Consider the following 27,304-nt stretch of genomic DNA (forward strand, 5'->3'; position numbering starts at 1 on the left):
TTTGAAAGACGAGCTTTACACATTGTAAACTTTTCCCCCAGGGCAAGGCAGCCATCCTGAATGCTTCTTAAAATTTCTTCTCTTTCTTTCTCTTTTTCTTTTTTAAAAAAATTTTTGTTCATGAATTAGAAAGTGAACTCTGCATTTGTTAAGAAGTGATACTTGGGTAAAGAAAATATGTCTGTGTCCCTTTGTACAAATGTGTAAAATCATCAGTTTTGAGATTTGCATTGAAAAGATTTCATACTCCTCAAGATTTAAATGAAGGGCAAGGGACTAGCAATGAATCTGGTATGCCACCTTTGGTATAAGAGGGATTGGACCATACTTGCTTCTGTTTGCTAAAGAAGCAGCTGGAAGAATCAAGAAGAAAGCTGTACGGTGGTCTCTGATGGACAGGTGGGCATGTGGGTGGGTAGGAAGGGCTGGACTGGAGATGTGACTTCTCCCTGCGTATCTTGTTATATCTGTCTTGAATTGTGTAGTGTGTATTACCCATCCAACAATGTAAAACAAAAATGAATATTTTCCAAATTCTTAACTGCCATCTTGTTTCAATCTTTGGCACTTCCTGTTCTGGTGTTTTTCTTCTCTTGTGGAGAGAGTAGAGTGTGATTTATTTATTTTTTTTAATTACGGTAAAATATTCATAGCAAAGTTTACTGTGTTAACCACTTTTAAGCATGCAATTCAATAGCCTTATGTTCACTGATGATGTTGTACAACTGCCTATTTCCAGAATTTTCTCATAATCCCACTCAGAAGATCTGTATTTATTAAACAATTACTCTCCTCCACCCCCAGCTCCTAGTAACTTCTGTTATACTTCCTCCCTGTCCCCTCGCCTCCCCGCCCCCCCTCGCCTTTTGGAGTCTCAAACTGTCGCCCTGGGTAGAGTGCCATGGCATCTCAGCTCACTCACAGCAACCTCCAACTCTTGGGCTTAAGCGATTCTCTTGCCTCAGCCTTCTGTGTAGCTGGGCCTCTGTTTTACTTTCTTTCTGGATAAATTTAGCTATTGTAGGTATCTCATATAAACAGAATTATGTAATATTTGTTCTTTTATATCTGTCTTATTTCACTTAGCATGATTTTTTTTTTTTTTTAAGAGACAGAGTCTCACTTCATCGCCCTTGGTAGAGTGCTCGGCGTCACAGCTCACAGCAACCTCCAGCTCTTGGGCTTAGGCGATTCTCTTACCTCAGCCGCCCAAGTAGCTGGGACTACAGGTGCCCGCCACAACGCCCGGCTATTTTTTAATTTTTTTTATTATTTTCTTTTGTTGTTGTTGCAGTTTGGTCAGAGCCAGGTTCAAACCCGCCGTTGTCAGTATATGGGGCTGGCGCCCTACTCACTGAGCCACAGGCACCACCCAGCATGATGTTTTCAAGAAAAATGTATGAATTAGTTTTCAAGGTACATGTATGTTGTAGCATATATCAGAATTCTATTCCTTCATATGACTGAATAGTATTCCATTGTATGTATATATCACATTGTGTTTATTCATCTGTTAATGGACATTTGGCTTGTTTCTGCCTGTTGTCTGAGAATCTTGTAATGTTTTCTTAATATCATTGTATACTTATGACAGTGATTGTTTGCATTTATATCTTTCTTAACTGGGATCTGCGTTGAAAGTGAAGGCCCTGTCCAATATCTTACCCATTTCTATATCCCTGATACTGCGGGGGTGGGGGGGAGCGGGGAGCATCAAGCAGGCGTTTAGTTTTGTCACTTAATAAATATCTGTTAAATGACTGAGCACAAGGTTGAAAATGAATTTTAAGTCTACTCCATAAAGGACAAAACAGAATTCAAAAAAATTGACACTTGAACGATGGTTTGAACTTGAATGGTCCATGTACACACATTTTTTCCAATAAATATGTTCAAAAAAATTTGGAGATTTGCCACAATTTGAAAAAACTCATAGATCAATTGTGTAGCCTAGAAATACTAAAAATAATGAGAAACAGTTATGCCATGCATGCATAAGCTATAGGTAGATACTAGTCAATTTACGTGCTAATTGTGTTAGCAGTAAGGCTAATCGGCAGAAGGCTATCAAGTTTGGAGGGAGTCAAAAGTTATATGTGGATTTTTGACTGGGGGGGGTCCTCCTTGTTCAAGGTTCAACTGTATTTGTTCGGCTTTGAAGTAAAAGTCTTGTTTTGGAATTAGTTTTAAATTAAAGCATAGTTAGATGATAGGAGTAACTGCAGAAATGTAGCCATTCTCTAAACACAACATGGCATCCAGAAGGCAATATTAATGAACACAGGCTAATAGAAAACACTCCTGCCCTATGTGTGTCTGAGGCTGTGTATGTGACTCCATTGTGAACTGGTCACAGAGGGTGACCTGTACTTTTTCCCCCTACCCGTGCTGGAGGGCACTATGGTAAGAATAAAGAAACTAAGTTCAGAAATAGGCAGAAGGAAGCAGTGATGAGACTTTGGATAAGTTCACGCAGTTGCTTGGCAGTCTGACCCTGGGCAAGTGTCCCCTCATCTCTCAATGATGGATGATGCAGCAGCTTGGACCAGTGTGAACAGCCCTGGCTTCAAGGCCAGCTGCCAGAGTTTTCCTTTTTGGAAAGGGCCCCTGAAGGGATGTTGATTTAGTGACTTCTCTTCACGGTTGACTCTGTCAGTCATCATATGGTGGAAGCAGGGGCAGAGTAAAGGCCAGGCCCACTTTTTGAATAAGAAATAAAGCCTGCACTGGGAAAGAGGTGAGGGGAATGTGTATGAGAAAGCTCTTCCTTATTTTGAATAGAAATAACAATTGTGTAACCTAGAAATATCAAAATGGCTCTTGGAGAAATGATATTGAATATGGTGGATCTGTGGAGCTGTTAAAAAAAAAAGTACTAATTATCTAGTCTAGCTTCTTGGATTTATTGGTGAGGAAATTAACAGATGAGACCTCTTGGAAGGTTTTGTATGTGGCCATATCACCAGGAGGCAGAGTTGGGCAGATACCACAACATTTTCATCTGAAATGTTCAGTCTATATGAAACAACTTGATTTTCTTTTCTTTTCTTTCTTTCTTTTTTTTTTTTTTTAGGGACAGTCTCACTTTGTCACCCTTGGTACAGTTCTGTGGCGTCACAGCTCACAGCAACCTCCAGCTCTTGGGTTTAGGCAATTCTCTTACCTCAGCCTCCTGAGTAGCTGGGACTACAGGAGCCCGCCACAACGCCTGGCTATTTTTTGTTGCAGTTTGGCCGGGGCCAGGTTCGAACCCACCACCCTTGGTATATGGGGCTGGCGCCTTACTCACTGAGACACAGGTGCCGCCACAACTTGATTTTCTAATCATGGCCATACCCTCAACAGAATATCTTTTTTAGTTTTAATAAAGTTGGGATGAAAAACATTTGACTGTGGAAAAATATGTTTGCTAGTAATGGAATGTGTAGTTATTAAAATATAATGATTTATACTGCTTTTAGAATAGAACACTTTCTAGACAAGCTTCGATTTACAGAAATACTGAGTTTCCTTATTCCTCTCGTAACCCCCACTTTCCTCTGTTATTAACATCTTACATTAATCCATTAATACTGGTATGTTCTTATTAACTAAAGTCCATACTTTATTTAGATTTCCTTAGTTTTTACATAATATCCCTTTTCTGTTCCAAGATTGTATCCAGGATCCAAATTATGTCTAAAGGCCACTTCTCCTTAGGCTACTCTGGTCCACGATGATTTCTCTGACTTTGCTTGTTTTTCATGACTGTAACAGTTTTTGAGGAGTACTAGTTAGGTATTTTGTAGAATGTCCCTCAATTGAGATTTGCATGATTTTTTTAAAATTAATAGACTGGGGTTATGAGTTTTTGGAAGCAAGACTGCACGAGTAAAATGCCATTTCATCACATCACATCAAGGGTACAAATCAACACAACTTATTGCTGTTATGACCCTTGATCACATGGCTAGGGTAGTGTTTGTCAGGTTTCCTCAAGTGAAGTTACTAATTTTTTACCACCTCTCTGTACTGTACTCTTTGGGAGGAAGTCAGTATGTCCAGCCCACACTTACAGAACCCCCTCACCCCTTTATGTTCCACCTCCTTGAGGGCAAAGAATCTTCATAAGTTATTGGTTTAGTGGGGTTTTATATTCTAAGAAAAGCTTAGGATGTTTTTATATGTTAATATAGGCAAACCACAAATACGGAGTGATTACTTTTTTCTTCTCCCTACAATTTTTTAAAAAATTAGAACTGAAAGTTTAATTATTTTCATTTTTCTGTGCCAAAAGGAAGCTAACTAAAAATAGAATGGGGTAGTTGAAGAAGTCAGATGTGAATATTCTGCATATATTAGGGGCTGGTTTTTCAGCCCCTATCATTGACTTACTTAATTCCTTTTTTTTTTTTTCTTCTCTCTCTCTCTCTTTTTATATTTTGTTTAAAATTTTACTTAATTAAAGTTAGGGAGAAGGAACCAATCTTTACTTAGTACTTCTGGTATGCTAGGAAGTTTATGTTTACATTTATATTACCTGACACAAAGAGAGCTGATAGAGGGGGTGGAATATACTTCCCCATTTCACAGATGAGGAAACTGAGAGAATCTCTTGGCGAGATTAAATAAGCAGTTTTGCCCAAACTTTATGCAGATTGATCTGGATGCAGTTCAGGTCTACAAAACCCTGACTGCTCTTTTCTTTCTTTCTTTTGAGACAGAGTCTCACTTTCTTGCACTCTCCCTTAGTAGAGTGCTGTAGTGTCGTAGCTCACAGCAAATCAACATCTTTGGCTCAAGAGATTCTCTTGCCTCAGCCTCCCAAGTAGCTGGGACTATAGGTGCCCACTGGGCTAAAGATCTCACTCTGGCTCAGGCAATCCACCTGCCTCAGCCTCCCAGAGTGCTGGGATTACAGGCCTGAGCCACCGCTGGGGCCTTGAGTGCTCTTCGTTACTCTATGCACGCTCCATCAACAATCTTTTTTGTTTTTATCCTTCATGGTGAATTTGACAAAGAAGAAGAAGAATGGAGGGTATGCCCTAATTTATAAAACCTTCCAAGGTAATGTTCTTGGCATCCCACGCAGACCAGTTTTCTATGATTTATGTGATTTTCTTTTTCTTTCCCTGGGTAGAGTATCGTGGCATCATAGCTCAGAGCAACCTCAAACTCTTGAGCTCAAGCCATCCCCTTGTCTCAGACCTGAGTAGCTGGGTCTTCAGACACCTGCCACAAGCCTGGCTAGGTTTTCTATTTTTACTAGAGACAGGGTCTTTTTCTCAGGATGGTCTCATACTCCTGAGCTCAAGTAAACTAACTGCCTTCGCCTCCCCGGGAGATGGGATTACAGGAAGAGCCATTGCTCCTGGCCGATCTGTGTGATTTTTTTTTTTTAATTGCTTGCTGGTTTTTAGGTACTTGGGCATGTCCCTTACCACTTAAATTCCAGTTTCCAAATGGGTAAAAAGAGGACTTTGGGCAGGTTCCCGGAGAGCACCTCCCAGCAGCCCCCTGCAGCCCACCCTGTGCCAGCCCCTTCCCGTCCTTTCCCAGCTTCACCTCCTTTGAGGAGTTTCGTTATGTTGGTATGAATTGGGCTGTTATAAAAAGCATGAGTAAGTAGAGTAAAAAGTAAGCCATTTACAACAATAACTTATTAAAGATAGTTTTATTTGGTTTTTGATAATCAAAGAACAACACAAGTGTGCGCATTAAATCAAGTAGGCAAGAGCGTATAATCTGATGCCAAATGTAAACTGAGCGGACTTCAGGTTACTGACATCGATTCTTCAGTATGTTTTTTTTTTTTTTTCTTTTTTTAAAGTACTTCCAGTTTTCTATGTTTGGGTGATTTCCCTTCCCAGCCACCTCCCCCCTTCCCATTCCAATTTCAGCAAAAGATGCAGAAAATGGAGAAAAAAGCCAGCAAAGACTGTGTGTGTGCAGAGGTGAGGAACAGGGCAGAAACTGGCAGTCTCCCTTTCATTGAAGTTTGTCCCTTTACCAGATTGCATTCGTGAGCGCCAGACAGGGTTGGTTTTCTCTGAATTAACCTAACGGCTCTTACTCCTTTACTTGGGGGCAAACAGGAAGCTTTCTTGAGCAGGATCCTAAGAAAACATAATGATGGTTGTGCAGTTAATTAAAAGGCAAGCGGACCATTTTCCTTCTCCCCCACAAACTGGAGTGTTTATTTCTTCAAGTGTGTGCCAACAATCATGAGATCGTCACTAAGTAGATGGATGGTTCTGAGAAAGTCATTTTATGCCTGATGTTTCAGTTTTCTCATCTCTAAAATGAAAGTCGCAGTATCTGTTCTCCCACCCCAAAGATGACTGTAAGGATAAAATAGGGCGAAAAAGACCTTAATAAGCATGGGCTATGCAGAAAAGTAGTGGTATTTCTATGGAAAGAGCACACTGTTCTGGCAGAATTGGAAATATGAGATTCCATGTAGATCTTGCACTTTCAGGCACTACATGTAATACTGAACGTCATTTCACTGGTCCTTAAAGGTTCAAGGTCATTGCCATGAGCATTGATTTGGAAACTGTCAGGGTCTTTGCTCTCTGTTCTCAGTGGCTTTAGGGTGCTGTGATTTTTTGCGTTCTTAACCGCGTGTTCTGTTTCTTTCTTACTGACAGACCACCAGCTGCCCTGTCCTGCGCTATTAAAGTAGTTTCCTTCATCCTTTCTGATTTTCTGCTTTGGCACTCAGATATCTAGTAATAAATTCTCTAGCATTGTCTTAAATAGAAATCTGCATTTGACTGATAGGGTGGGGGGGAGGTGCTGTGATTTGAGGGCACAGCCTCTGTTGCTTCTCCATCAGTTATTTGGTCTACTACATACATTGGACATTATTCTTATTTTCTTTTTCCTCTACTATGGGGTATTTTCTATAGTGTTTGTGTGATTCTGGCGCTTCAGTAAGACTATACAGTGGCTTCGATTTTAGTGATTTGAAGTGAGTCTGATCAGCCCTCACCTCCTCTAAGAAGTTTCACTGAAATAGGCCATGGAGGTGGCTACTATGTCTTCATTGAAGAGGAATTTTGCTCAATTCCTTCTTTCATCATCTCTTTTGAGTGGGCTGGACTCTCAGGTCTTCATTAGGGTAGGAACCACATGTCTTGGGTAAAAGAGCCTGTCCTTTAGAACAGGGCTGGATGTTCTTTGCCTGCTACTTTCTCTGTTTTACAATGGAATGGGCTGGGCAGGCCACATGTCTGAGCAGGGCCAGCACTTGGTGAAATCTGCTGGGCTGATACTTGACTCTAAGTTGACTTTCTACCACATCTCAACTGTGACCTCAATCTTTACTTTTTCTCTTGACGAAAGATCCAGAAAAAATCAAGCCAGTTCCAGGCTTGGCGCCTGTAGCTCAAGCGGCTAGGGCACCAGCCACATACACCAGAGCTGGCAGGTTCAAATCCAGCCAAGGCCCGCCAAACAACAATGACAACTACAACCAAAAAATAGCCAGGTGTTGTGGTGGGCTCCTATAGTCCCAGCTACTTGAGAGGCTGAGACTAGAGAATCACTTATGCCCACGAGTTGGAGGTTGCTGTGAGCTGTGACGCCAGGGCACTCTACCCAGGGTGACTGCTTGTGATTCTGTCTCAAAAAAAAAAAAAAAAATCCAGCCAGTTCCTTCATGTTCTTTTAAGGATACTTGAAGCCTGTTTGATCTTCTCTGTGCCTGTGGGTCATCTTTTCCTGTGGAGCATGGTCCTGTGGCTATCTCAGGATGGCCCCTGAACTAAATGCAAGAGTTTTTGTACCTATAGTTTTCTCCAAAGTTTCAGGGAACAATGACTTTAAAAAAATTGTCAAACAATATTATATTATTGTTTTTACCCTGCAAGTAGTATCGCCTCCCCCCCCCAGCTAATTGCTATTGTCTTATTCAAAGGATTAAAAATACTTTAAACACCTCATCTTATTTGCTACACTTGATCTTAGCCAAAAGGCCGAGAAGTGATCTCATCTTATTTGCATATTATGATAATGATAACAGATTGCAGATGAAATTTAAACTTGTCTCAAAAGTCTCTTCTATGAAAGAAAATGATTTTCCTGTACAAGACATGGGACATTTGAAGCTATCATTATACTATAAATCCAAACTATTATTTTCTGCAGTCTCAATCATCTATTTGGTAGAAGACATGACATAAGAAGATGTGGAGTTTTTTAAATCTCACCAAACGTGAATCTGTCTTTTTCTACCCAGTCGAGTACAAATGGAAGCATTGGTTTTTCCATGTGAGTTTAACATCGATTTTATAAACAACCATATACCAGACTCAGTGCTTAGCTCGTATTTTCAGGAGATTATTTGCCATGCTCCAGAAGGAGAGGCAGTGAAATCCCTCTTTCTTCTAGCCATCAGTCCTGCAGTTAGAAAATGTGTTAGGTAATATGTCCAGGCTTACAAAGGACAATAACCAAAAAATGGAGATGAAAACAGTTTTGCATTGAGATCCAGCACATGGACTGAATCCTACAGTCTCTTCTCTGCTGGGTGTTTCCTTTACCTCTTTAAGAAAAGAAAATGTCAAATTAATGATTTAAAAATAAATAATTCCATATATAATTGAGACTTTTTAAGTAAGCACACCAGGTCTTAGGTGTTTGGTTAAGTTGTAATATCTTATCATCAACTTCTTTCGAACTTAAAAGGAGAAAAGAAGAGGAGGGGCCATGGAGATGGAGACCTTAAATTTGAAAAAGGGAGTGTAGGCCTACATGTTAAAATGCAAAATTGTTAACTTAGGCTCTCCCAGAGCTCTATTCCTTTGTGTTGTTGAATGCATTAACTTTTATGCCATATGGTTGGCATAATCCCTAATACAGAATAATCCAGACACACAAGGGGTCTGACTCTGTCACAGAAGATCCCTACCTTTCCACTCACTCACAATACTCAGGTTTAACATGCTGGCAATTTTTTAAGATTAAAAATATTGAATTGGTGTTTATTCTCCTACTGTAGCAACTTTAGAATTCTTTTCCAACTGTTTCTCAGATAAAATGCAGATTTAGAATATTCCAATCTTCGATCTACTTTTTAGAAGAAACATTTTTAGTCTGAGATGATGTGGCTACTTAGCATGTTCAGGCTTAAGTGAGAGGAGAGTATGTGTAATTTTCCTTTCTTACCTAAGGAAAGAAAAATGAATTATCCGTATCTTTCCTTAACTAAAATCTCGAGTTTATAATGACACGGAATCATTATACATCTTCCTAATAATATTAAGTCGGTACTCCTTGGTGAGTTAATAAGTTGCTTACACAGAGTTTTCTCACAAAGTCAGTTGGCCTTATAACATACAAAATGTGTCTTTCTCGTGTTTAGTCATGGAGAATAATAAGAATAATAAACATGACTAAAAGTTGGTGATCTGGCATACAGGAGGATTCAGAAGTTTTGAAACAGACCTTCTGCATTTCGTAAATTAAATGAAACATTCTCAAGGCATTCTTTTATTTCTTTTTTTCCTTCATTTCCTTCAGCAATCTTCCCTCAATTCCTGTAATGCCTAAGCGTTCTGTTAACAGAGGTACTCAGGATGGTCTGCTTTTCTTTGTAAGCAATGTTAAGGAAATAGGTAGTCAGACAACTTCTTTCTTTTTTTTATTATTAAATCATAGCTGTGTACATTAATACGATCAGGGGGCACCATACACTGGTTTTATAGACCGTTTGACACATTTTCATCACACTGGTTAACATAGCCTTCCTGGCATTTTCTTAGTTATTGTGTTAAGACATTTACATTCTACGTTTACTAAGTTTCACATGTACCCTTGTAAGATGCACCGCAGGACAACTTCTTTCAAAGAAGGCTGTTTTCTTTTTCATTGTAATATAGTTTTCAATCCAGGAAGAATCTTATTTGTGTATTTGATTCAGAGCAGAAAACTGAACAGTGCAGTTTTTCTCTGATGCGGTGGAGGGAAGGGAGGAGGTGAATTTCCTCCTTGTTGGTAACAGTAGATGAATGGATGTCTTGAGCAGTGTCTGGCTGTCCCACGTGAATGGATGGCACTTGATAATGAGCTTCTTACTTTGTAACTTAGTTCATTTTTCCATCTTGTCTAGAGAGTTATTTGTGCATGCGGAGATGTATGTTTGTGGTTGGGCGGCCATAGAGTAAGAATGAACGCCTATCAAGACAGTCACGGCTGAGAAGCAGCAGACAGGAAAGTCTCCATCTGTGGGAAAACATGGAACAGCAAAACCACAGACAGGAAACAGCGCTAAATCTAAACGAGTCACAGCCCTAAGTTTCAGCAAATGGGAAAGAGAATGTAGGATGTGCTGTTTTTACCCAAGACATGTGTCAGAGTTTGAGCATGCCCCCCGCAACTCCCATCTTTTCTCTCCCTCAGCCCCCACCGCGCCCACGTTGTTGAAATTTGGATCCCCACCACCCACCTTACTCTTCCACAACGTGTCCTGTGTGATCCGTTCAGTTCTCATTAAACTGATTTACTGGGCCCGCTGGCTCTGCTCACCCTCAGTTTATTCCTACTTTGTTTAAAATTCGGGAAGTGCTGGGGGAGGGGCACGACATTAATCGCTGCACTTGTGCAAACGGAGTGCCAGCTGATTTATGGCAAAGGTTATAAAGGAAAAGTATTAAGTGTGCTTCATTCCATTTGGCAAAACCATCCTGCACAATGTCCACAGAAACCCCTAGAGTCCTGTTTTGTAGAAAGAAGGGGGGAAAAACTCCACCAAAGATGTGCTCTTCTTCTTTTGAGCATTAATTAAGACTGTAAATCACAGGCCACATGAAACAACTGTATACGACAGAATGTGGATGGTCCAGGAATTCTGCTGGGCGCGTGTGATCAGTCTGAATACCTACACCAAAGCCCTAATGGGAGGGCGGACTTCAAAGGGCAGTTTTGGCATAAAGGAGAGGTCTGCTCCAGCAGAGAGAGAGAGTTGTAAAGTATAAGATGCAGGGGAAGAAAAGTAGGTGGCGGGGACCAGGAGGGATGGGGAGAGAGCACCAGAGTGGGGCAGTTTAGGGCTTTTCCTTAAAAGTACCAGGTTAGGTATTGAACAACTTATATTCTTCTATTCTAAGTGGCTTTGATTTCATAGATTTGAAAATGAAAAGAATACCTATATTTTGAGGCAGAGAAAAAAAAAGAGAGAGAGAAATAAATAGATGAAAAAAAGAGAGTCCAGGCGCCCTGGCTCATGCCTATAATTCTAGCACTGTAAGAGGCTGAGGCAAGTAGATCCCTTGAGGTCAGGAGTTTGAGACCAGCCTGAGCAAGAGTGAGACCCTATCTCTACCAAAAATAGAAAAAATTAGCCTGGTGTGGTGGCCTGTAGTCCCAGCTACTGGGTAGGCTAAGGTGGGATGACCCCTTGAGCCTAGGAGTTAAAGGTTGCAGGGCTACAAAGGGAGACTCTGGGGAGAGGGAGAGGAGAGAAGAGGAGAGGGAGGGGGAGGGAGAAGGGGGGGAGGAGAGAGAAGAGAAAAGAAAGAAAATACTCTTATATTCTCTCCAGACCTCCCGCCAGGTGAAATGCCCTTAGGCTGCTTCTCTCTCTCTTTTTTTTTTTAAGACGAAGTCTCGCTCCATTGCCCTGGGTAGAGTGCCCTGGTGTCATAACTCACAGCAACCTCAAACTCTTGGGTTCAAGCAATCCTCCTGCCTCAGCCTCCCTCAGTGCTAGGATTACAGACATAAGCTACCACGAAGGCCCTTTGGCTGCTTTTCTTTGACTGTTCACTAACTCCTACTGGTGGGTCTCATCCTATTCATACTACTGGCAGTTAGAACTGATCCTCTAGAGTGGGTTGTAAATAGTGAATTTAGCTTCTCCATCACTTTCCTTATTGCAAGGTTCAGCTCTCAGCACCAATAAGGTGACTTGAGATCCCATCACATGATGTTCATGGACGAGCGCTCCTGCATTCCTTTTCTATCCCAAATACACATCGAATACCTACAGTAAATATTTTTCTTTCATGATCCTTTTTTTTTTTTGTAGAGACAGAGTCTCACCTTATCACCCTCGGTAGAGTGCCGTGGCGTCACACAGCTCACAGCAACCTCCAAATCCTTGGGCTTAGGCGATTCTCTTGCCTCAGCCTCCCGAGTAGCTGGGACTACAGGCGCCTGCCACAACGCCCGGCTATTTTTTGGTTGCAGTTCAGCTGGGGCCGGGTTTGAACCCGCCACCCTCGGTATATGGGGCCGGCACCCTAACCGCTGAGCCACAGGCGCCGCCCTCTTTCATGATTCTTATAAGACTGATTAAGCATATTCTTTGCATTTAGAGATGACGTAGCTGTTTTCTTCTGGGTTGGATTTCTGCTGAGTTTTCCTCACACTGAGGTGGTGCTGTGGCTTTTGGTCCAATTGTGTATATTTTTAGCTCAACAGTCCAAGACTAAAGTTAAGTCCAAGTTCATGGCTGGGGAACCCAATTTTACTTTGGACCTTTGCTTCATGAGGGCAGAATTAACTAACTGGGGTATTATAATGGAAGAAATTATACATGGATGCTCAGAGAAAATACTGTTCAATACTGAACAGTTGAAAGCAACTTGAATATCCAATAGCAAGAGCTTGGTTAAATAAATCACAGCTTGTTTGTGTGATGGAATACTAAAACATGGTTCAGAAATATGGGCATTAATATGAAAATGTGTTCTCACCATTTTAAATTAAAAAAATAATAGTATGATCCTTTTTTTGCTTTGTTTTCCACCTTAAAGTATAATTGAAGCCTACTAAACTACACATATTTAAAGTGTATAATTTGATAAGTTTTGACATCTGCGGATACCTGGGAAATCACAATAAAGATAATAAACATTCCATCAGCAGCCCCCTCAAATATTTTTTGTGTCTCTTTATAATCCCTTCTCATCCTCAAGCAAGCACTGATCTGTATCCTGTCACTATAAATTAAATTGCATTTTCTATACTCTTCCAAGATTGTAAAATGTTTTCCTATTATTTATCCATTTATTTTTGAGAGCCTCACTGTCTCCCTGTGTAGAGTGCTGTGGCATCATAGCTCTCTGCAACCTCAAACTCCTGTGCTCAAGAGATTCTCTTGCCTCAGCCTCTCAAGTAGCTGGGACTGTGTGCGCCCACCACAATACCCAACTAGTTCTTCTGTTTTTAGATGTTTAGTAGAGATGGGAGTCTCAATCTTGCTCAGGCTGGTCTGAAACAACTTTCCTGCTTCTGCCTCCCAGAGTGCTAGGATTACAGGTGTGAGCCACCTCACCCAGCTATTTTCCTATTTTTGAAATAGAAGTTTCATCGTTTGGGGTTTTATATTTAAGGAAGTCAAAGATTCATGTTGAGTTAATTTGTATGTGTGGTGTGAGATAAAGGTCAATGTTAATTTTTTTCTATAGGAATAGCAAATTGGTCCAGTACCTTATATGAAAAAGACTTTCTATTTCCCCCATTGAATTGCCCTAGCATCTTTGTCTAAAATCAGTAGCTCAAATAATTTGTGAGTCTATTTCTGAACTCTGTATTCTGTTTCATTGGTCTTTATGTCTCAAATAAACCTATTTTAATATGAATATATATTTCAAAGCTCCTGGAAAAATTGCCCAACTAAGTTAAAAATGATAGTTTGGGGGTTGGGATTTGCTCTTATTTGTATTCTCTCTTTTTTCTCCCTTCATAATGAGTATACATTTACTTTGTAGTAATAAAAAAAGGAATTTTACTTTGTCAGTAACCTAAAAGCAACACCCATGTGGTGCCAAGACTTTGGATACTATGTTTAACTTTATTGGGATACTGTTTGTTCTTCAAGTTTGAGAGTAGGTATTAAATAACTTCTATATTATAAAACATAGAAAGTAAAAAAATGTAAATAAGAAAAATTATTTCTTCCCTCATGGAACTTACAGCCTTCAATGTACAGAAAAGTAAATGGATAAATAAATGCATGTTTCTGCATACAGTGAGGGTGGGAGTCCCAGGATCTTCGAGAAACACCCAGCTGACCATCTGCCCAGACTTGGGAGGACGTGAGGATGATTTCTGGGGAAGTGCCCTCCAATCAGGGCCTCCTTTAAATATTCCTTCCATTGAAGCCAGAGGGAAGAAATGAAGACGCTCGTAAATTTAACTTTTGGCGATAGAAACTTGAGAGTAATTTAGTGGTTTATATTTTTTCTGCAAAACAGAAAGATCTTCAGTTTTCTGAGATGGAAGGACAGAGTCTTGAGAATGAAGGTTTAGAATTGAAGGTATGGAAAATTGGTTAGAGATCTCAGTTGGGAAACAGGGATTGATGTCCAGGCAGTGGCCTGGAGGTGGAAACCAAGGCTCCAGCTATCTCCAAGCTTAGCTTTTTGTGGTATGTGGGGAAAGATGCCAGGGCAGCAACCACAAAAAATACAGAACTTTGGAATTTAAAGCTGAAAGGGACTTTGGGAGAAATAGATCAGCTCTCTTATTTTACAGATAAGAAACAAAAAGGCAGAATTGAGGTTGGAGCCTGGTCTGCTGATTCCCATCCCAGTTTTGTTTTTGTTTGTTTGTTTTGTATTTGGACCATAATAGCCTCCTATAGAGTTGTGTCCCTTAGACATAGGAATCTTATTTATTTTTCCTTAGGCATTTCCCCTGCAATTAGTGTATTTTGCCACTCAGTTGAAGATGATGCCTTCCCTAAGGTCTCATAAAACCACACATAGATTCTCACAAAACCAGACAAATAGATTTTATTAAAAAGAGAAGAAATGGACATGTTTTCCTATGACGTTATCAATTTAAAAAGTTAAGTTGTAAAGCAGCTAGGTGTGTTAAACAATACCACAACACCATATTTAAATGACAACCCCCAATTAAAGAAAAATTTGAATAAATGAGTACCCTTGTAAAATCTGTTCCTTTTTTTATTATTTGTTAATTGTTATTAATTATTGATTATCCTAGTTCTCTTCCACTCAATAAAGTTACTTGTAAATATGAATAATGGGTAACAATATTAAGAATTTATTGGATGTCTGGCATTGTGCTAAGGGACTTAAACATTTTCTCATTTAATCCTCAAAAAGCTCTATGAGATGGGCTGTATTATCATCTCTCCTGGAGACATGCAGAAAGACAGGCTTGGAGAGTGGTAGAGCCGGATACTAAAATGTAGGTTGTTTCTTTTCTTTTCTTTCTTCTTACAGTTTAAAAATCGTTGTTTGTTTTTTCAAGACAGGGTCTTACTCTCTTACCCAGGGTAGAGCACAGTAGCCTCACAGCTCACTGCAACCTCAAACTCATGGGCTCCAGCGATCTTCCTGCCTCAGCCTCCCTAGCTGTTGGCACTACAGGCACACACCACCATGTCTGGATAATTTTTCTTGTTTTTTTTTTTTTTTTGTAGAGATGGGGTCTTGCTCGTGCGCAGGTTGGTTTCTAACTCCTGGATTTAAGCAAGCCTCCCACTTTGGCCTCCTAAGTGCTATAATAACATGTGTAAGCCCCTGTATCTGGGCCAATTTTTTACTTGTGATAAAATATGTATAACATAACATTTACTATCTCATCATTTTTAAGTGTGCAATTCAATCAATGTTGTGAAAAACATTTATATTTTATAATATTGTACAACCATCACTACCATACATCTCCATAACTCTTTTTATCTTATAGAACTGAAATTCTATTTCCGGTAAACAATAACTTCCTATTCCTCCCTCCCCTATCCCCTGGCAACCACCATTCTAGTTTCTAGCTCTATGATTTTGACCACTCCTGGGACCTTACATAGTGCAATTATCCAGTATATGTCATTTTCTGATTGGCTTATTTCACTTAGGATAGTGTCTTCATGGTTCTTTCATGTGGAAGCATATGTTGAAATTTCTTTCCTTATTAAAGGCTGAATAATATTCCACTGTGTCTAAATACCACATTTTGCTTAGGAATTCATCTGTCAGTGGGCATTTGGGTTACTTCCATGTTTTAGCTATGATGAATAATGCTGCTATGAACGTAGGTATACACATATCTCTTGGAGACCTCACTTTCCATTTTTTTTTTGAGTATATACCTAGAATTGGGATTTCTGGATCATTTGGTAATTCTATTTTTAATTTTTTGAAGACCTGACATACTGCTTTACATAGTAGCCGTACCATTTTACTCTCCTACCAACAGTGCACAAAAGTTTCGATTTTTCCACATTCTCACCAACACTTGTTATTTCCTGATTAACAGTAGCTATGCTTATAGGTGTGGTGTGGTATTTCTCTGTGGTTTTGATATGCATTACCCTAACGATTAGTGATATTGAGCATCTCCTCCTGTGCAATTCCAATACCTTTTTATATCCTTTTTGGAGAAATGTCCATTAAAGTACTTTCCCTATTCTGAGTTGGATTTTGTTGCTGTTTTGGGTTTTAGGAGTTCTCTATTCTGGGTAATAATTCCTTACCAGATATATAATACCCAGGGTGACAGCTTGAGGCTCTATCAGAGTCTCCCTGTGTCACCCTCAGTAGAGTACCATGGCATCACAGCTCACAGCAACCTCAAACTCTTGGGCTTAAGCAAGTCTCTTGCCTCAGCCTCCTGATTACCTGGAAGTACAGGCGTCTGCCACAATGCCCGGCTATTTTTTTTGTTGCGGTTGTCATTGTTGTTTAGCAGGCTTGGGCCAGGCTCAAACCCATCAGCTTCGGCATATGTGGCTGGCACCCTAATAACTGAGCTACAGGCACCGAGCCAGCCTGGTTTAATTTATTTCAGGATTATTTTTTATTGTTCAAGTCTTTTGCTTCCTTAATTAAGTTAATTCATAAGTATAGTAGACCTTCTATAAGTTGACCACCCAAGGGACGTTAACAAATTGGTCAACATATGAAGGTGAGCAACATAAGAAACTAGGCTTACTATACTGATACTTACATACTTTTTGCACAACTTTTGTTAGAGAATATCATAAGAAATCATACATAATCAAAACATAGTAAAATCCTGCATATGTTAGCATACAAAATCAATACATTTACTGGTTTAATCATTCTTTCTGAAAAATCAGTCAAAGTTGTTCTGTTCCTTCTTATTATTACAAAAGTGAGTAGAGCAAGCACTCTCAGCACTGACAACTCATCATACCTGGGCATTTTTCCACAGCAAATGACTTTAACTGGACTGTCAGATGCCTGACATCCTCTTCTTTGGGTGTCTCTGCAATTTCTGTGTCATCCTCATTTGCTTCTTCCACTTCATCAGCTGTTTCATGGACTTTTATGCAAGTCTGTACTTTGGTCAGTATAACTTGCAAAATTGCTTCTACGTCAGGTTCATTATAGGTTGACACATCATCTATTGCAACCAAACTTTCAAAATCTAGTCCTCTGAGTTTTGCCATGGGAGATGAAGTATCGGATGAAGCCAAAACATCATGCTCTTGGGGTTGTGACAAAAGCAATTCTCTTCAAACACTTCTGTACCATTTCTAGCTGAACTATATTCTAAGCAGAACTGAACCAGAAGACAGCAGCTAGAGTGTCAACTGAAGTTGCTTCCACAGGAAGATCACAGGTTTGTGTTTTAGTAATGACCCACTATAGGAGCTGGGCTAGGTAGTGCATTTTAAATGTTTTGATGATGTGTTGGTCAAGAGGTTGGATTTCTGAGGTTGTGGTTAGAGGAAGAAATTTCAGTGTCATGTTTGTGAGATGATTCACTTGAATATGGCCAGGACAGTTGTTTATTACCAGTAAAATAGACCATTTCTTCTTCTGCATTTCTCAGTTAATACCTCTTACCCACTCCTCCAGTAGGGATCCAGTCACCTATGACCAATTTTTGTTTGATCTTCAAGAGATGGGAGGATCTTTGCGCTTTAGGTTCTTGAATGTGTGTGGTTTTGCCAATATACCAATCACCAAGGTCTTTATTTTCTCTCCAGTTGAGCTAACACAAAGCAAAACTGTGAAACATTTGGAATGTTTTCCCACTCTTACATTTGTCACCCTTCATGAGGAGGGTCCTGTCATGCATCACCTTGGAAATGAGTCTGCACTTATCAGTATTAAAGATGTTGTCATCTTTAAAACCTCTAGAGAAGGATGGGAACTTTTTGATGAACTCTTCCACAACTTCCACTGGAACTGCATTGGATTCACCATACAAGACTTCTTTTCTCTTCCAGCTTCAGGTTTAGTTTGTTCTTTTTTCCCTAAGTCCTCAAGTAGTATAGTTAGGTTGCTGACTTGAGATTTTTTTCTTTTTATGTAAGTCTTTATAGGTATAAAAATTCCCTCCTTACCAGTGCTTTTACCATATTCCATAAGTTTTGATATGTTGTACTTTTGTTATCATTCCTCTGTTTTCCAAGTTCCCTTTTGATTTCTTCTGTGATTCATTATTTAAAAAGCATATTTTTAGGGGGCACTGCCTGTGGCTCAAAGGAGTAGGGCACTGGCCCCATATTCCGGAGGTGGTGGGTTCAAACCCTGGTCAGCCAAAAACTTAAAAAAAAAAAAAAAAGCATGTTTTTAATTTATACAAGTTTACTAATTTCCTGGTTCATTCCATTGTAGTCAGAGAAGATACTTTGTATGAGGTCTGTCTTTTTAAGTCTATTGAAACTTAATTTGTAACACAGAATGTGGTCTATCTTGGAAAATTTCCTATGCACACTTAAGAAGAATGCATTCTCTTGTTGAGTAGAGTATCCTGTGTGTGTCTATTAGATCTACTTGGATTATTGTGTTGTTCAAGTCTTCTGTTTCCTTATTAATCTTCTGTCTGGTATGCTGTTCATTTTTGAGAGTTGGGTATTGAAGTCCTCAACTATTATTGTAGAATTATGTTTCTCCCTTCGATCTAAGTTTTATTAATTTTTGCTTTATATATTTTGATAGTCTGTTGTTAGGTGTGTAAATGTTTGTAACTGTTACATCCTTTGTTGTATTGAACCTTCTATTAATAAATAGTACACTTCTTTGTCTCTTAAACTTTTAAGATTTAAAATCTATTTTACCTGAATGTAGTATAACTACCTCTGCTCTCTTTTCATTATTGTTTATATGGAGTATCTTTTTCCATACTTTTACTTTCAACTTATTTTTGTCTTTGTATCTAAAATGATTTTCTTGTATATAGTCGCATAATGTTTTGTTGCCTGGGCTAGAGTGTAATGTTGTCATCATAACTCACTGCAACCTGAAGTTCCTGAGATTAAGTAATCCTCCAGCTTCAGCCTCCCAAGTAGCTGGGACTACCAGGCAGGTGGGCACCCACCACACTCTGCTAATTGTTCTGTTTTTTCCAGATGTGGGGTCTCACTATGTAGCTCATGCTAGAATGATGTTTTTTGTTTTTTGTTTTTAATCTGGTTTGCCAATCTCTGTCTTTTGATTAGAGGGTTTAATCCATTTACATTCAAGGTAACTACTGATCACGATGGACTTCTATTATTTTTCTGTTTTGTATATGCCCCATGGGATAGGAAAGCACTTTGGGGAGCGGGGGTTCTCTTATTTCCTGCATTCCTATCCTTGTACTATTTAGTTGATTTTTTTGTAGTGAAAGATTTTAATTTCCTTTTCATTTCCTTGTGTATATATTCTAGAATTATTATCTTTGTATTTACCATGGGAATCACATTTAATATCTTAAAGTTATAACACTCATTTGAATTTACACTAACTTAACTCAATAGTATACAAAATTCTGCTTATTTATAGTTCCAGTCTCACCTCTTTCTGTTACTGATAGCACAAAACTACATTTTTGTATATTGCATGCCCAAAATGACAAACTAATAATTTTGTTTTTTAATGTGTTAGTCTCTTAAATCATGTATAAAATAAAAAGTGAAGTTAAAAACAATTTTACAATAATACTAGCTTGTATAATTACCCAATATTTAAATTTACTTCTTTTTAGATCTTTATTTCTTCATATAGCTTTGAGTTACTATCTCATGTCCTCTCATTTTCTTTTCTATCTTCTTTCTTTTCTCTCTTTCTTTCTTTTCTTTCTTTCTTTTTTTTTTTTTTTTTTTTTTTGACAGAGTCTCTGTGCCCTGGGTAGAATGCTGTGGCATCATAGCTTACAGCTACCTCAAACTCTTGGGCTCAAGTGTTCTTCTTGCCTCAGCCTCCTGAATAGCAGGGACCACAGGTGTGTGCCATCACACCAGGATAATTTTTTCTATTTTTAGTAGAAACTGGGTCTCATTCTTATTTAGGCTGGTCTCAAACTCCTAAGCGCAAATGACCCTCCCACCTTGACCTCCTAGAGTGCTAGGATTACACACGTGAGCCATCATACCTAGTCTGTCCTTTCACTTAAATCTTCAGGACTCCCTTTGGCATTTCTTATAGGGTAGGTCTATTGACTTCTTCAACTTTGGTTTATGTTGGATGTTATAATTTCCCCTCACTTTTGAAGGACAATTTATTAGACATACATTTTTGACTGGGTTTTTGTTGTTATTGTTGTTGTTCTTTCAGGATTTCAAATATGTTAGCCAACTGCTTTCTTGCCTCCAAAATTTCTGATGAGAAATGTGTGGTTGATCTTAGTGAGGATTTCTTGTATGTAATGATCAGCTTCTTTCAAGATGATTTGTCTAGGTGTGGGTTTATCATACTTGAAATCATCAAGTTTGTAAGATATTTATATGTATGTCTTTCATCAAATTTGGGCAGTTTTTTAGCTATTATTTTCTCAAATAGTCCTCCTGCCCCCTTTCTCTCTTTTCTCCTTATAGAACTTCCATGATGAGTTTGTTGGTCCACTGATGATCTCCCAATGGTCACTTACGCTTTATTTATTTTTCTTCAAGCTGTTTTTTCATTTCTTTTTCTCAGACTCAATAACTTACATTATTCTATCTTCAAGTTGCCTCAAATCTGGCAGAATACCTCTAATGAATTTTTCATTTCAGTTCTATTTTTCAGCTATAGAATGTCTTGATTTCTTTTTAGATTTTCTATCTATTTGATATTCCCATTTTTGTTCATACATTGTTTTTGTGCCTTTTTCACTTTCTCTGTATCTTCCTTTAGTTTTTGTGTTTGTTTGTTTGGTTATTTGGACAGGGTCTCACTCTGTCACCCAAGCTGAACTGCAATGGTGCAATCATAGCTCACTGATGCCTTGAACTCCTGGGCTCAAACAATCTTCCTGCCTCAACCTCCCAAGCATGTACCACCCTGCCTGGCTATTTAAAACAATTTTTTTTTTTGCATAGTTGAGGTGTCAATTTGTTGCACAGGCTGTTCTCAAACTTCCGGCTTCACATAATCCTCCTGCCTCAGCCTCTGACTATGTTGGGATTATGCGCATGAGTTGTCGTGCCCAGCTTTCCTTTAGTTCTTTTGACATATTTAAGACAGTTGTTTTATAATCTTTATCTAGTAAGTCTGCCATCTCATCTTTCTCAGGAACACTTTTTATTGATTCATTTTTTTTTCTTTTGGATGTAGGATTCTTGGTTGGTTCTTTTTTTTTTTTCTTTTAACACTTTAATACTTTACTATACTTTCTTGTTTCTTTGTGTGCCTTGTGATTTTGTTGTTGAAAGTTGAATATTGAATCAGATAACCTGATTAACTCTGGAAATCAAATTTCCCCTCTTCCCCAGAGTTTGCTATTTGGGAGGTTTGTTTTATTTTGTATTTTATTGTTGTAGAGTGTCTCTGTGCCAAGGATTACCCTGAGATGTAAACTTAAAGTCTTGCCAGGTCTTTTCTGACCCTGCACATTTTGCTGGGTTGTGTGATAACTGTCTATTTATTCCTTACAGACAATTGTTTTAGCAGGTACAAGTTTTTAATGTTTGTCTTCCAAAAGGGGAAAAGGAAAAAAATGAAGAGGAAAAGGGGTGTTTGTTCTTTAAAACCCCAGGAAGTTGCTTTAGCAAGTGGAGGAGAAGCTTCTAACAATGAGGGAATGTGCGTGCCTCAAGATCGCCTGCCTCTGGGTCTGCACTTCCATGATCAGAAGCAGCAGTCAAGTAACAGAACGTAGATCACAATATTTGGAGGACAGAATCTATTACCCACCCTGGCAAGCTGCTCCAAGAATACATACACGCTCTCTGTCATGGGGCTGTGATAGAGACTGGGTAATTATGGCTGAGCTAAGAGCTGAAATTGACTAACATTAAGGACATTTTACTTTGCAAGCCTTCTCCTAGAAGTTGCATGCCTTCAATAAACTTCAGAGCTCTAAATTAGCGACATCAGACAAACGTTTTTGTTGTTTGTTTCACAGAAACTCACTGTGTTGCCCAAGCTAAAGGGCCTTGGCATCAGCTTAGTTCACAGTAACCTCAAATTCCTGGGGTCAAGTGATCCTCCTACCTCAGCCTCCCAAGTAGCTGGGACTGTATGTGCCTGCCATGATGCCTGGCTAATATTTCTATTAATTTTTCTTCTTTTTTTTTTTGTGTGTGGTTTTCGGTCAGGGCTGGGCTTGAACCTGCCACCTCCGGCATATGGGACTGGCACCCTACTCCTTTGAGCCACAGGTGCCGCCCTATTAATTTTTCTATTTTTAGTAGAGACAGGGTTTTGCTCTTGCTCAGGCTAGTCTCATCTCCTGAGCTCAATGGTTCTTCTCACTTCATCCTCCCAGAGTGCCCTAGGAGTACTGGCCTGAGCCACCATGCCCGGCTGTCAGAGAAATTTTAACAGTGTGATTGTTATATAGGTGGGGAGACAAATCACTGGTGCTTCCTACTCCACCATTTTTGCAGAAACCTCTCTCCCCAAAGCCATTTTGAACACATATAATTTTATTCTTTTACATGTATTTTCAGGAATCTTATTTGAATAGGACTTGTCAATCCTAATTACCCATTGCTAGAAAAGATCAAATGAGAATGTATGAGTATGCATTTCTAAAACATTTTGAATATCTTATCTTTTTTCTTGTTCACAATCTTTATAATTAGACCACAACTTAGATTCATAAATAGCTATGATATAAGCAGTCCTTTTGAGTTCTTGTAGTTATTTTTTCCCTTTTAGTCTATATTGGAAGAGTGAGGTTTGGTTAAAGAGTAAGATATTTCTTTAAAAATGGAAGTAGAGAACCTTTATTGTATATGAATTTTATTATATTAAATCTAAAAGTATAAAATTATATTTGGTTTGTGTATTCATAAAACCTAATTTATTTTCACCTAAGATAGAAATAGATCAATACATGTATTTTCCTAGGTTTCTGTATAATCCATCAACACACTGATAATGGAAAGATAGGTTATCCTCTATAGTTACTATGTTGGTTACTCATAAATGTTTTTGAAACATTGTGTCAACTTATCAAATAAGTCTCTATTTCTAAATCCACTTATTTTTATTTTGTAAGGATTGAAATATAGGTCACCTGGAATTAGCTTCCTCTGTCTTCCTCATTATTAAAGTCAAGTGTATAATTTTACCACTTGTGTGTTCAATGAAACACCATTGAAATGTTAGCTTCGAAAAGTTAAAATAGACACTTTATGAAATAATGATATTAAATAGGTTAGTCACAAGTTTATTGTTGTGTAATATTGTGAGTAAGTATTTCTTGCTGCTATCTCTGCCTTAATCATTTAGCTAGTCCATAGAGGCTTAGTGAGATTGCGTTTAGCCTATTTTCTGAATGGCAATTAAGAAATGGTTTGCCCGAGATAATTTTCTGGCCTGTCCACCCCTGTAAATTCTCTGTCTCCATGCTCCCTTTACAATCCCCACACCTCTCTAGAAACCTTTCTTCCCCCTACCATCACTGAGACCAAGGCATTCAAAATATTTTCTGTGTGTTTGGGCCCTGCCCAGTGAGGAAGACATGATTAAGCAGCTAAATACTTGAAACCCAGCTAAAGGCACAGATTATCATCTGCTTAACTCTTATCTTGAACTGTGAGGGGCTTAATGGCTGGGACTCATTGTTCTTTTCTTCACACTAATGAAGAAATCGGAGCACCCAGTTGATTTCCTAAATGTCTTGCAGAATTGCTTTATTTGTCTCCTCTTTTCTAGGAGCAGTCCAGCTGGACTAGAGCAGTGGAGAGCATGGCACTTCTAGAATAAATACACGTGGGTGTGTGCTCACACACACAGGTACAAGCACACCCCCGAGCTGGGGTGTCTTTAGCCCCTAGTACGAGTAAAACGATTGAAAAGCCTTGCAGATAGTTTGCTTAAGAGATGGACTGTACTCCTAGTTTCTGTTCTACTTTGGTGATTGAGAATCCTGATGCAGCCTACAACTTCCTTCTGGAAAGCCTACTTTCCAGTTCAAACCTGCATCCTGTGGGCTCAGGCATTCTCAAAATACATACCTGACTATATTGATCAGAAGGTTGTCTATTTCTTATTGTTACAGTTGCAAGAATTATTATTAATTTGCAGTTATGCATTAACAGTAGACATTCCATTTTCAATGTCAACAACATGGTATATATCCTTTATCACCTTCCATACTCACATAGGTGCAGAGGAATAATTAAAAAAAACATATATTGAATTTCTGCCCTTGTTTTTGAAAAATCAGATATTAGAAATCTTACTTTTATCAATGAAAGGATGCTGGAGGGTGGTGCCTGTGGCTCAAAAGAGTAGAGCGTGGGCCCCATATGATGGAGGTGGCGGGTTCAAACCCAGCCCTAGCCAAAAACTGCAAAAAAAAAAGATGCCGGAAATCTTTCTAAAGCCACTGTTACAGGTCTACCTTATTGTGGCTAATGTGTGCCTGACACTCAGTGGTAGACTGTGTACTACCGTGTGTTCAACCACTCCCTGCTAATGATGGGCATTGATTGGTTCACTTCCCCCACCCCCACCAGCCCTCCTCATACAACATGACATTTTAGGAGAGTTAATAGTAACATAGTTTCTGAAGTTGGTCTGCTTGAATAAGACTCCTGTGGTACCACTTAACAACTTTTTTTTTTTTTTCCATAGAGACAGAGTCTTACTTTATCCCCCTTGGTAGAGTGCCATGACATCACACGGCTCACAGCAACCTCTAACTCTTGGGCTTAGCTAACTCTTGCCTCAGCCTCCCAAGCAGCTGGGACTGCAGGCGCCCGCCACAACGCCTGGCTATTTTTTTTGTTGCAGTTTGGATGGTTAGCAACTTTTTGATCTCCAGCTGGAGTGTTTGGTCTATTGAATTCTGTATACTCTCCCTCCCAGGTCTTTTGGGCTGGCATTACCATTAATGTTACTATATGTCTGTTACTTTCCATTGTCATTGTTCTTTCTGGAGAATCTATTCCTGGATAACATAAAGCATCTTCCAGGCTCTATCCCCAAAGATCATATTTTTTCACATTGCTCAAAGGTTAATATTTTTAGTCCGGAACAGAATGAGGCTGTTGAAGAAAATTCTAAGTTCTCCCACCAACCACTTTTTATTCTTTTCTGTTTTGTTGTTCTTTTTCTTTCTATTCCTTATCCCAGCTAAATTCTGTTGCTAGCACCCTGAGTTTGCCTGACAAGACTCTTAACTTCATTTTCCATTCTTGAACTGTTTAGACTTTGACTTTGTAACTAAGTAATTAAACTGAATACTAAGTACAATTTGGCACTAAGTTATTTTATGTGGGTTTGCTTATTTGGTTGTTATGTGTCTAATAAACCACTTAGTATTTTTTGCCAAGGAAACCCAACTGTTAATCATTGTTGCAAAGTGTGAGATAGATCGTATCCAGGGTGAACATCTAGGTGAGAGAGGAGCGGCAATACGGTCAGTATCTGACATCCAATCAAATCACCTGTTTCTGTCCTTTAATTCCTTCAGTCTTTCACCAGTGCTTCCTGGAATTTTCTAATTTTCTGTGGATGAACGACTTAGAGCTGTTATAAAAGGTTAGACTCCTTGCTACTTCCCTTGCAGGTAAATAGATCGTCATTATTCTTTTGAATGTTAAGCTCAGATAAGGCATGGTAGTTACTAAATCAGGTTTCTTCTAAGGGCATCCTATCCACCTAGATAAGCAAGGGGAAAGTGGAAAGAGTCACTTTGATTTCTAGTGAGAATTAGGAGATAAGAAAAAGGCAGTGGACATTGTTTTCTTTGAGGCGTTTTCCTGCAAAATGGAAAAAAGGTGGCTATACAGACACCTGTAGAAAGTTTACTTTCCCTTTAAAGTGACTAGAAAACCAGAGGGCTGGAAACATTAAATCTAAGACAACCCTTTAAGATAAGATGATTATAAATGGAAAATATGGCAGTAGAAGACTTTTTAAGTGATTTTTAAACAAATTTTTACTTTGATCCTTCTGGTAACCTATCGTGGCTAGAAAACGTGATTTCTCGGCTATCTTGACAGAGTTCCAACCAATTCAGGAACGATCCCCCTATAGCACCTTCCTTGTGGCATTGCTCAAGTGAGTGGGAATAACAGTGTTAATCCCCAGAGAAGTGACTGTTGAACAAGTTGCAGAGGAGAGATTGGGTGTCAGTGAATGCAAAATGTGAATTAAGGGTCTCAAGTCCACACTTTTACTGCTTTCCTTAAGATATGTGGTTTAAAAAATTAGTTTCACATTAGATTGTTTAAAAAAGCAAACAAACTTTATTTGATTTGATAGATTTTCTTCCTGGTGTCTGGAACTATGACCTCATTTATCGTGGCTTATTTAAAACAGCATATAAAGCAGTAATTATGTTACAGATGTTCAACAAAGCCAAGTGTGTGCCATGCTAATCTTTGTACAGTGTTCTGAGAAATCAGTGCTCCTCTCTTTTATTGGTGGCTGAAAGTGGTTAAAAATGTTTAGTGAAAACCTTGTTGATACTCCTCATGTTTTTAAGAAACCGTGGTGGGACAAAGGATATATCCATTGCCTTTTGTGTGGCTGCCATTGGTTCTTTCTGAAATGAGGTGGAGAAAGGCTGGCTTGCGGCTCATGCCTGTAACCCTAGCACTTTGGGAGGCTGAGGCAGGTGGATTGCCTGAGCTTAGGAGTTCAAGACCAGCCCGAGCAAGAAAGAGACCCCATCTTTACTAAAAATATAAAAACTAGCCTGGCGTTGTGGTGGGTGCCTGTTAGTCCCAGCTACTTGGAGAAGCTGAGGTGGGAAGATCCCTTGGGACTAGGAGTTTGAGGTTGCTGTGAGCTGTAACAGCACAGAACTCTAGCCAGGGTGACAGAGCGAGACACTGTCTCAAATAATTAATTAATTAATTAATTAATAAAATAGAATGAGATGGACAAAATAATACAGAGAAGTAATAATCGCTTTGTGCTCCAGTCTGATGAAGCTGTGAGGGAAGATTTGGAAGAGTTTGAATTTTTAAAACTTAAACTAAATGTAGAATGTTTACTAGGCAAAGGCT

The 27,304-nt window shown here is 39.0% G+C and overlaps 2 pseudogenes across 1 annotated transcript in view; one reads left to right on the forward strand and one right to left on the reverse strand.

Moving 5' to 3' along the window:
- The window catches only part of LOC128585843 (glyceraldehyde-3-phosphate dehydrogenase-like), a 618,240-nt pseudogene that overhangs the window by 296,832 nt on the left and 294,104 nt on the right, over positions 1-27,304 (forward strand). The window lies entirely within an intron of this gene.
- Positions 7,897-7,970, reverse strand: LOC128586843 (uncharacterized; annotated as a pseudogene).

This window comes from Nycticebus coucang, chromosome 5 (genome assembly GCF_027406575.1).
Source record: "Nycticebus coucang isolate mNycCou1 chromosome 5, mNycCou1.pri, whole genome shotgun sequence".
NCBI lineage: Eukaryota > Metazoa > Chordata > Mammalia > Primates > Lorisidae > Nycticebus > Nycticebus coucang.